This window comes from Cimex lectularius, unplaced genomic scaffold (assembly GCF_000648675.2).
Source record: "Cimex lectularius strain Harlan isolate CLEC.00 unplaced genomic scaffold, Clec_2.1 scaffold195, whole genome shotgun sequence".
Lineage (NCBI taxonomy): Eukaryota > Metazoa > Arthropoda > Insecta > Hemiptera > Cimicidae > Cimex > Cimex lectularius.
In genome coordinates this window covers 862,319-874,471 of record NW_019392761.1, presented here as the reverse complement: position 1 = coordinate 874,471, position 12,153 = coordinate 862,319, and the positions used below count along the sequence as shown (strand labels likewise).

General features: G+C 34.0%; 1 protein-coding gene across 1 annotated transcript in view; it reads right to left on the bottom strand.

The window, feature by feature from the left end:
- Window positions 1-9,992, bottom strand: part of LOC106663385 (mucin-5AC-like) — a 71,614-nt gene extending 61,622 nt beyond the window's left edge. The window contains exon 1 of the mRNA XM_014388200.2: window positions 9,913-9,992. The gene's annotated coding sequence lies outside the window, so the exon portion shown is untranslated. The remainder of the gene's footprint in view (window positions 1-9,912) is intronic.
- Between the last annotated feature and the right edge of the window lie 2,161 nt (window positions 9,993-12,153).

Sequence of the window (12,153 nt, the reverse complement as noted above, 5' to 3'; positions counted from 1 at the left end):
TTCTTCGAGATCGAAAACGACCTTTCACCTTGCCTTTTTATCAAGAAGGCGAAACTGGCCTAACGGTCCAACCCAGCAATAAATTATTATAAACGCTCAAAAACTTCCAACAATGACAGGCTCTATTGTTCAATTTAGCATAAAGTACAGTGTTTTTAGCACAGAACGAAACCGGTCCCTTGAAATTCCGTGCTTTAGCAGTACATCAAATAATTTTTTGAAAGTTGTAAATCGAGAGTTCTTGTAAAGTTGTATTTTTTCAACTTTCGGTTCACTTTTGTCCATGACTTTTCATAATGTTAAAAAGATTTTTTATTAATTTTGTAGAACAGCAATAGGCAAACAAGCGAAGTGAGCCATTCTTTTATAAAACAACCAGGAGCGGAGGAATCAATTTTATTGTATAAAGAAAAGGGTGTAAAGTATTGACATAATATTAGGCGATGCAAAAAAAAATTAAAAATCCCAACCTTCAAATTTACAGTTACTAAGACAAATTTAGCACACATAAAATGGTAGAATAAATATATTTGAAGAAAAGGGTACCGAAAAAAGTCAACTTTTTGGTCTTTCTTTAGACAATTAACTTAAGTACGGTAAAATTTTTAGGTTTTGGTCCATAAACACAAAGTAAAGACTCTTCTGTAAAACAGTTGCATACCAAAATTCAAAATTAAAATCCAACGGGTAGACCTAGATATAAAAAAATAAATAGGAAAAAAACATTCGTCTGAAAAATGGTCGCTACCCTCTTAAGAAAAGTGGAGTGCTTTCTGACCAAATTATTAACTATTAATTTACTTTAGCATAAAATAAAGACTTTTCTGAAAAAGAGGTGCGTACAAAAATTAAAATGCAACTGGTAGGCCTGGACATAAAAAATTAAATAGGAATTAAAACCAACCGTCCGAAAAATACACACTATTCCCATAGAGGAATACAAACCATTTCTGAAACAACTATAAATTATCAACTTAAGTTTGATACTTAAGAATAAAATACAGACTTTCTTGAAAAAGTACTTCATACAAATGTAAAAATCCAACCGATAGACCTGGAGATAAAAAAAATAAAAAATATTCATCCGAAAAATTTCTTAAGAAAAATGGGGTCCTTGCATGCAAAATTGTAATCTAGTAAACTTAAGTTTGGTACGTAAGCATAAAGTGCTGACTCCCTATCTCTTAAAATGTGTTACGTACTAAAATTAAAATCCAACGGGTAGACCTAGAGTTACAAAAAAAGAAATAGGCTATAAACCATCCACCCGAAAAATGATCGCTACCATCTAAGAAAAAGGGAATGCCTTCTGACGAAATTATAAACTATAACCTTAAGTCTATTTCGTGGTCTAATTGACCAAATAACTTCTTTCAATTAATTAATCTCAACGTAAAGTATTGGTTGAAATGAAAAAGTTAGTGTCACGAGCGGGATTCGAACCCACGACGTTCGGCTAAATACGCCGCTGCTCTACCACTTCAGCTATGGTGACTTCGATCCACACGGACACCAACTTCTCAACCTAAATCCTTTCGAATTTTCCCTCTTTTTGCCATTTTTCAAATGTCGTGTAATCACGATTCGATTCTCGGAGACATTTGAAGTGGTTGTCAGTTGAGACGGGAAATTGGTGTCCGAGTGGGTCGAAGTCACGATAGCTCAAGTGGTAGAGCAGCGGCGTATTTAGCCGAGCGTCGTGGGTTCGAATCCCGCTCGTGACACTAACGTTTCCATTTCAACCAATACCTTACATAAAGATTATAACCTTATGCTTGATACTTAACCATAAAATACAGTCTCTTTTGAAAAATAGATGCACACTAAAATTAACATCTCAGTTATAGAGCCAGCGGTAAAAATAACGTAGAAAAAAGACTAGCTGTACGTCTAAAAAAATGGTCGCTACCTTAAAATTGATCTTTTAAATCCATTGTAAATTAATTATATCAATAATCGTTATAATACAAAAATTGGGTCGTTTTTGCCATAAGCGGTCATCTTCTGATTCCTAAAAAAAGAAAATTACTTGTCCACTTGTGAGAGCATTTTAAAACTAGGTTATCCTAAAATTCCTATTAAAAAAAGAAAGTGAAAATTGAAAATTTTTTAAATATAAACATCTGGTCACTTACTTCAATAAATATTTATATTGCAACATTCGATCGGTCGATTACACATATTATACCCTTGCGGTATCTTTGGACCGTGACGGTCGAACATGGCCTTAAATAAAGCGATTTATCTCCAAACCTCAACGAAAAAAAGTCTCAAAATAGAACAAAAAAGTAAATAAATATTTTTTAATTTTTATTGATGGCAGTTCAAACCGGACTTTTGACTGCACATCGTTCATTGTTTTAAACCATATTTGCATAGTGGTCATAATTGACCATACTAATTATTCCAACTAATTGTTTAACACTTGTCATGTAGCTTAAGTGGTTAGAGCAGCAGCGTATTTAGCCGAAGGTCGTGGGTTCGATTCCCGCTCGCGACACTAACTTTTTCATCTGAACCAAAAACCTTAGATAAAAAGAATAATTAATTGGATTGTTTTAAACGTTCGTTCAACTTTCTTGCACCGGTGCTGTTGCAATCTTAGTAGCAATTATAATAATGATAATGTGTGGTAATGCGGCGTTGGCTGAGGACTGCATTCGCTCCTCATTTAGCTTTTATCGCTCTGTTTCCCCTTTGTGAATCTAGGCTGGCTGTAGAAGCTTCCTGTCCAAGAGCTTTATTCTAAAATTGCGCCTAGACCAAATCTTCCGAGAATATTGTCAAACAGTTTTAAACCAGTCGTTCAGAGCAGTTTTTCTTTACAAATTTTTGTGAACTTTTTCTTTCCTTGGGCCATTTAAACAATGATTTCATCAACATCTTTAGAGATATTTCAATGATCTTTTCATTGAGTAATTAATAATTAACCTTTTTTAACTGGGCCTAACGTCATTTCAAATTCGTTCTTGTATCGAATCTTAAAACAATTTAATCTTTCTGTTGTTCTGGCTAAATTAATTAACTATTTTCCTATTCCGACAATGACTTTGGGTGATACTAGATTGAACAAATATTACGGCCTTTGTTGTGCATATATTTCATGGTTATTTTAATATACATGTAACAACGTCCCGTTGTCATGATCTCTTCGCTTAAGACTAGTGGCCATGCGTCCGATATCGTGGAGGCAGCTGATATGAAGTATGAACATTATCAGACAGAATTAATAATATCAAATAGTGAACAAGGGCAAATAAAGGACTTGTAAGCAATATAAGCATTATATTGTATATCGTAAAACTAATTCTGTAAACAAATTAACATTTTCAGAAATACATTGATTTAGTCCGTATCCAGTCCAGCTACGTTATAAATCGATTTTAATTTCCAAGATGCCAACGTTAAAAGTGACAGTTCACCTTACAAAGGAGAAGGATGAATATGGGAATTTACCAGTAAAGGTAAAATCTATTAAATTAGTAGATGAGGATTCTAGGTATGGTTTTTCCGTCATATATCAACACGAATCTCATCATAAAGAGTTATTTGACATGGGTACAGTCAAAAACGCCTGTAAAAACATGAGCAAAGAAAATCAATACAGAAATCTTACAATACCTCTATTATATATTTTTGTAACCTAAGGAAGATATGAAAATAATAAGTTGGATTTAGATGAGACAAGATTATATAAAAGTAGGGTATTATAGGGTATTAATTTTTTTGCAGAAATATAGAATACGAATTTATTTTAAGCCCCTTTTATTATTCTTAAACAAGAAATTTTATTGCGATTAAAAAAAAGAACAAAACGAAAAACATTGTTGAGTGGGATTCGCCGGAGGCAAATTTTTTTCTCGTTGTCTTCTTGGTCTAGTTAAAAATCTATATCACCTCTGGATTTTATCCGAACCAGTAAAGTCAAAAACACCTTATTTTTCTCATTTATGTATAATCAAATAAAATGTAAACATTGTTGAGATAGGCTTCAAGAATAGGCGTTCAGCTTTCGAAAGGTCGTAATAACTAATCTTTATGTAAGGTATTGGTTGAGATAAAAAAGTCAGTGTCACGAGCAGGATTCGAACCCACGACCTTCGGCTAAATACGTCGCTGCTCTACCACTTGAGCTATCGTGACTTCGATCCACTCCGACACCAACTTCCCATCTCAACCTACCTTTCGAATTTTCCCTCCTTTGTGCCATTTTTCAACCAAAAAACCTTACATTAAAAGATTAATTAATTGAAAGAAGTCATTTGGTCAATAAACCACTAAATATAATGGCTTTAAATTTGCTAAAGCTGGCATAAACCACTTTAGAAAGAAAGGGTTGAATTGTAAACCGGACATGAAAAATTGTCATGTAATTAGGATTCTCGACGACAAATGGAGGGAAAATTCGAAAGGTAGGTTGAGATGGGAAGTTGGTGTCCGACTGAATCGAAGTCACGATAGCTCAAGTGGTTAGACAAGCGGCGTAATGAACTGAGGGTCGTGGGTTCGAATCCCGCTCGTGACAATGACTTTTTTATCTCAACCAAGGCCTTACATAAAATGAATAATTAATTGAAAGAAGTAACTTTGGGTCATTGACCACTGTAACATAAATGGATTAATGTTCATACAAATGTTGGACAGCTGAATAGTTTTTAGGGATAGCTCTTTTAGGGTGTATCAACGTGTTTAGATATCCGTGGGAAATAAGGATGAAATTCCAAAATACTGCTTAAAAGTTTTATTTCTCCGGTTTTTGTTTATTTACGGAAGTGACCTTTGCGGAAGTATGTGCATTTTATGAGGATCTAAGCTCGTGTAAAATTTCCCGTAGATCGGTGGAGTTGTCTTAGTGTTGTCACTATTTCTTACGATTTGTAAAAACCAAATTTGAAGTCTTCGGGAAGGTGAAAAATCTAAGAAATTTTTTTTCCAATAAATTTGGATTTAGGGTTTTGATGGGTTGTAAAATTAAGGGGATTTTTGCTTCCTGTTAAAAAAATTGTTTTTAGAACACTTTGCAACGTCGTTTTGTCACAAATTATGAATCTGATTCGTCATATCAGATCTACATAAAAATGCTAAAATATTTTAGAACAAAATTGTTATTCATTTTTTTAGACTCCCAAAAACCTCTAAGTACAGATTTATGGGAAAATAAAAATATCTCATTAAGGCTCTTCCAAGCCTTTGTTGGGTGCCAAAAGCCAATATCAACTTTGTTTCGCGCTAAAAAAATATCTTAACCTATTTTGCAACGTTGTTCGGCCATAATTTATGTATTATACTTTATGTGTGGTGATTAGTGACCGTTAATCGATATTTATTTAGAAATCGTGATATGCAGTCTGGTGTGAAGTAGGTTTCAGAAAAACATTTTCTTTATCGTGCCAACGTTTCGATCTTTATTGAGATCATCTTCAGGGCCTAGGATTTACAAACATTGTTTACATATAACAATTACATTTTGGATGTGGAAAAGTGAATGTCTACAATGCAAAATATATCTTTTTATATATTCAATTAAAGTATGTCCACTCACTATTTCTAAATAAATTATACTTTATTATCTACCGATGAAAAATGTAACAAGGTATGCCAAATTATTTTTTAATGTGAATAAAGTTGATATTCGTGTTTTACACCCCCAAAAACCTCTGAATGCATATTTTCGTGAAAATAAAAAATAGTTTTTTTTTGTTTCAGATTTTTCCCTTTCAAAATGTCTCCAGGTTTTCTTTTGAAAATCATCAAAAATCGTAATAACGTGAGATAATTTCACTAATATTCCTGAAACTGTTCATTAATTTAGAACCGTATAAAGTGTAAGTAACGGCAGACTGACCTCTTAAATAAATTAGAACCGGGGAAATAAAATAAAACGTTTGAGGCATTTTTGTTGATTTCATCCTTATTTTCCTCATTTATAATGGTCAAACATATAACCGTTGTTGATACAGGCTAAAAGCAGAACAATCTACTTATCCAAAGAGTGTAATAACGTTGAATATGGATAAAATTTAGAGGAGCTGTGAATTTGCATGTGGAACAACGGAATTAGGCGTAAAAAAATCAAATCGGCGAATCCAGCCAAAAAATATATATATTTTTGTTTGCTATAAAAAGTTTTATTTGATGGTTTAAAACGTGCTTAAAGCAAATTCAAGTTTTTTTTTTGAATTTGAACATAAACAAAAACGTATATTTAAAATAATCCTTTTTTTCCTAAAAGTTTTCGTCTTTCAAATATGCCTTTGATTTTTTCCAATATCGCATAAATAGTTATAACTTTGAAACGATGTCACTAATCTTCCTGAAACTTCATAGTAATCAAGAACCGTATAAACTACACGTAATTCCATCAATTTGGCTTCCGTAAATAAGTTATAACAAGAGAAATAACATAAAAAGTTTAAGGCGATTTTATTGATTCCATTCTTATTTTTCTCACCAATAATAGCATAAAATATACGCATAGATTGATATAAGCTGAAAGAAGAAAAATTTATCTTTTCATTGGTTACAATAACTTTGAATTTGGCTACAATTCAGAGGAGATACGAATTTTTAACGCGAACAACGAACATCAGCGATCGTCAGTTTAACTCGGACCAATCGGGCCATAAAATTCTCCATTTCTTGTTTGAAATAAAAATTTGTATTTGATGCTTTTACAGGGTGCTAAAAACGAATCCGAATTGGTTTTTTTCAAAAAATCTTTTTTTTTTCGAAATATTTTATTGATAGTCGTTTTGGTTTTTTTAAACTTTTCATACGTCAAATTTAATTTAATATAATCCACCATATTATTTTCTTATTCTAAATTAAAAAAACAAATCGAATATAGAATAACTGTTAAACACTTAAATAAACTTTAGTATCCCCTTGTTAGCAAGCTTTGCTACATAAACGAAAGTCCAAAAAAAATTGGAGATTGAAGTTGTTATAATATTAAAAAGACAGAGACAAACCGAGTCACTTTAAGTAAATCGAAAATTTGACCCTTAGACCAAAAAGTGGCGTAATTGTTTAACCCTTCCTTGCCCAGCGTTGCCTCGGAGCGACACCAAATTTAGTCAATTTTCCAAAGCAAGCTAATCCTATGAGTTTAGCGCGGGTGCAATGTTTTTCCTTCAATGTTCCATCCCCTGTATTGGCAACAATGATTTTGTTGGCGGCAATCTAAAATCTCCATCTTGGAATCTTCCATCTCCAGCATGGCTCTTCACAATCACAGCTTGTATCGATTACTATAAATGATAAGCATAACATTTTTCATGTCCGGTTTACAATTCAATCCTTTCTTTCTAAAGTGCTTTAGAACTTTGCCAACTTTAGCAATTTTAAATCCATTATTTTTAGTGGTCTATTGACCAAATGACTTGTTTCAATTAATTAATCTTTTTATGTAAGGTTTTTTTGGTTGAAAAATGTCAAAAAGGAGGGAAAATTCGAAAGTTTGTAGGTTGAGATGGGCGCAATAGCAGCGGCGTATTTAGCCGAAGGCCGTGGGTTCGAATCCCGCTCGTGACGCTAACTTTTTCATTTCACCCAATACTTTACATTAAGATTAATTAATTGAAAGAAGTTATTTGGTCAATTAGACCACGAAATATAATAGACTTAAGGTTATAGTTCCTATAGTTAAAAGGATTAATTAATTGAATTGAGTAATTTTGTTTATGGTTAGGGGAAATCCCGTGAGTTTAGTACAAAGGCAGTGTTGTTCCTACTCCATTTCTGCCGGTATATTGGCAACACTGATTTATTTGGCGCCAATCTAAACTGACGGGATCTCCCGCTAACCTTTTAACCAAACCACTAAAGTTCGACTTGCTCTAAGAGCATAGGCCATAATGCGTTAACGGAACACCATTCAATTTAAGATCGTTCATTAAAAGAGCCGAAACAAAAGGCTGCAACACATCAGCATTTCTATGGCCTAGAAAATTTTAAAAAATTATTTAAAAATCAACTAATTAGATGCGTTCCCACTCTAATGTACAGGCACAAGTCTGATGAGGTGGAGAAGTTGTAAACGGAAAATTGCGTAAACGGCTTGGATTTGTAGAATAATAATGAGGAGTATTATACACGAGGCAAAAGTAAAATTTATAATGAACTGTTTTGCAAGTCCGGGCGGGTGGAGTCAGTAGCATAAGGGTAGTTCCAAGAAGTGTAGAAATTGTACACCCTATTGCTGTCTAAACTGCTGTGGGTAAGAAATCATAATCAACCAGCAGGTACAGTGTATTTATTACGGGTGAAAGGGTTTGTTTCTTTTATGCTCTAAACGGAGAGCGTGTGCCGTCTCTTTTATGCCGGTTCTCGTGGGCAACTAGGGCAAAGCGAGGGGTCGGGTACGCAGAATCACGCATAGAAATCCGCCGATAAGGATACGCCTTTCGCGGCAGCCAATTTGCCTCTGTTTCACAACATTTATATATAATGTAAGGGCGAAAAGGTTTTTTCTACCGAACTGGGTCGTGTTTTTAGGAGTTTTTCCTCTTCAGAAGCTATGCGCTTGTCTAGCAAATTGAAAAGAAGAGGAAGTAGGCCGATAAATAAGCTAATCGACTGTGAGAAAGCTTCCTAAACAAAGACATCTTTTCGTTTAAATTTTACCAAGGTACTGGACTGCCATAAAAATAATAATTAAACAAAATCAAATATACAATATGTTTGCATAAACTCACGACAAATCAACCCTCAAGAGACCTAGCCAAGTATGCTAAAATATTTTTTTTGAGAAGAAAGAAATTTGATATAGCTTTTGCATTCTAAAAAATCCTTATACAAATTTTTGTGAAAGTAAAAAAAATATTTGTTTATATTTACTTTTATTTAAAATTTTCACTTTTCCAAGCCTTCAATTTTTTCTTTTCAAAAATCATAAAACGATCATAACTTTCAAATGACTCGACCGATCCGCATAAATCTTTACACCTGATAGCTTAGATCGTTTTTCAGTAAAGAAATTAGAACGTAAGAAAATAATATCAGTTGGACGACAAATCAGGACTCGAATCTGCTAAAAATCGCGGTTTATGAGACGTAGAAAATTTTGCCAAAACATTTTTTAAGAAGGAGAAAAATCGATATTCGATTTTTACACTCAGAAACCTTTAATACAAATTTTTGTATAAATCAAAAAATATTTCGTGTTCTTTAAAAGTTCCCCTTTTTCAAACCACATTTTTCTTTTCAAAAATAACAAACACTATCATAACTTCAAGCCAATCCATCGATCCGCATAAAACTTCACAGGGATTTATACACCTTTAATGGCTTTCATGGGTTCTCAGTAAAAAAATTAGAACAAATCAGCCCTCGAATATGCTAAAAATCGCGGTTTATGAGTCTAGCCAAATTAAGCTAAAATATTTTTAAAGAAGAACGGAATTGATATTCGTTTTTTACACCGAAAAACCCTTAATCAACTTTTTATGAAAATCAAAAAAATATTTTGTTTTCCTTAAAACTTGCGACTTCCAAGCCTTCGATTTTTTGAAAAAACGATCGTAACTTTCAAACAACTCCAACGATCTGCGTAAAATTTTACAAGGATTTACACCTCTTTAAAATATATGCAATGACTTAAATGGTTCCTTCCAACCCTATAGTTAAAATATTTAAATTAACTGTCAGTTACAAAAAGGAGCTTTATATTTTAATACTTCCAACCGAACAAGTCCACTGAGGGTCGATTAAACCAAAACAAAAGTGAAATAAATATTCCAACGTGGAAAATCCTAATTAAATTCAATGCCTATTCCTTTATTCCTTATTTGCTTACACTGCCGATTAGATTTTTCAGCCGATATAGAAACAAAATTTCCCTCATCCATTCCAGACGGGTGATACAACTTGGGGAACAATCACAACTTATAGTACGAACTGTATCGTGCTTACCTTGGTTTGGGTCGTTAGCGTTAATCCTGTGTACACTGTAAGTGGAGGAAGACAACTGAAAACGTCGAACGCACCGTCGGCCCTGTTCACCGAAGAAAGTAGGCCTTCTACCTCCACCAAGAATACCACCACCAGGCGGGCGTCCTCTATCGACAGATACCCCTCCGTCTTACGGAGATCTTGATGAAGTTGTATCATAGCAATCATGTCAACGTTACAAAAAAAGGTGATAATTCAACTGTATACAGGACCCAGATTACACTTCGGACTGCACTTATTAACGACTAAAAGCATAGCTTTTTTATGAAATAGCGGAAGTTAGGGTATTAAATTATTTTTACCGATAAATCTGAGGAAAATTAATAATTAAAATTATCGCTAACATTTATTAAACTTTAGTTTTGGACGTTTCCGTTTTTTGGCCTGCAAATCCTTGTTGGTTTGGTCTTTTATACGTGTTTTGGCATCATACTTCTACATTTTGTGTTTGTCTTTATTTCTATACTACCTCTTTTCCAACATCTCACACTCACCCAATCAACAATCAATCAGATGAGCAATCAGTGATCAAACTTACTTTCGCTGCATCTCCCTATCCTTGAATTCCCTCTCATTCTTACAAGCTCTCTCTCCTCACACTATCTCCTTTAATTTTCATGCTCATTCTCTCTTTCTATCTCCCTCACATGCACTCTTCCTTTTCCTCTCCCTATTCGTGTCCCTTACTCTACCACCCACTCTTTCTATTTCTATGTCTCTCTTTATCACTGCCACTCTCTTCCTCACCATCAATCTCTCTTTTTTTTCTCTCTTTCATTCTCTTCTTCTTCCTCATCTACTCTCCCACTCTCTCTCCCTCTCCCTCTCTTCACACTATCTCGTTTCATTTTCTTACTCAATCTCTCTTTCTATCTCCCTCACATTCACCCAGTCTTTCTATAGCTATGTCTCTCTTTCTCACTCCCACTCTCTTCCTCACCCTCACTCTCTCTCTCTCTCTCTCTCTCTCTCTCTCTCTCTCTCCCTCTCTCCCTCTCTCTCTCTCTCCCCCTCCGGGGTGGCAGAAGACATTGCTAGACGCCATAAGCGATCGACCTCCTCAGATGAAATCGAAAGAATCGGTTCACTCTGATGTTACAGATTTTGGATGTTTTCGTTAAACTCGTTCCAGCTACATTTAAAAAATGGCCACATGTTTTAATATAGTTTTGGAACGGGAAGTTTGCGGTGAAAAGTGAAGATTAATATATGCTACGGTTTCGGCCTGATAACTCGCCCTTGTTAGCTTTGCCATGTGAACATTTTCCGTTTCTTTTTCTTCATAATGTCTCCCCAAAACGTCCAGCCAAAATATTTGACCCTCCCTGGGCACGAAAAAGTAAGTAAAACAAGAAAGAAAAATCCATTGGAACTATTTCAGACGATGAAAAAAAAAACTGCCTACCAATGAGAGTCAAATTATACTGAAATTTCTTGTAATTACTAATATTTTTATCAATAATTTTTTACGATTTTCTATGGCAGTGGTAAACTTGCATTTTTCAAGTCCTGGAATTTACAGTAGTCCTGGCATTAAAAAAACACCATACTTACATATGTACAAGAGAGGAGATACTTTCTCTTCACACGTTCTAAGTATGATCCGGAGCGATGACATATTTTCAATTGGATAGCGTCTTAATTTTTAGTTTTTCGAAATCGAAATGTCGCGAAACCCAAGTACGCCATTTTCAAAAGGTGTGACGATCAGACATCATTACATATATTAAAAGTTCGAAACTACCGTTGAACATTTTAAAAAATCAATAATGAAAATTATAATTTATGTGATGTTTGATTTCCCTTTTAATTTATTTGTTCATGTGAATATCTATTTAGTACTAAATAAAAAAAATTATTACTGTGTAATTGGTCAAGAGGACCACGAAAATTAGTGAATTACTGTGTAGGTTATATTATAAAAAAATAAATACTTAAAAATAATTAAAATAAAAAAAAGTGTATCATGTAGCTAGGTCCATATCGTGGGAGCATTCGATAACTCAATAGCACCCTCGACTATAAAATTGATAAAATACTAAAAAGCCGAACGTGCCCACAGAAAATTTTCAAAGTAACCATTGAGCTGCCCCCAAGGCATTAACTTTGAAAGTAAATATCTGAGGGGGGTAAATATAAAGGTACGGGGGATGATTGATGACCGTTTTTCGTCAAATTAGCCCATTTTAACTTCAGATTGCA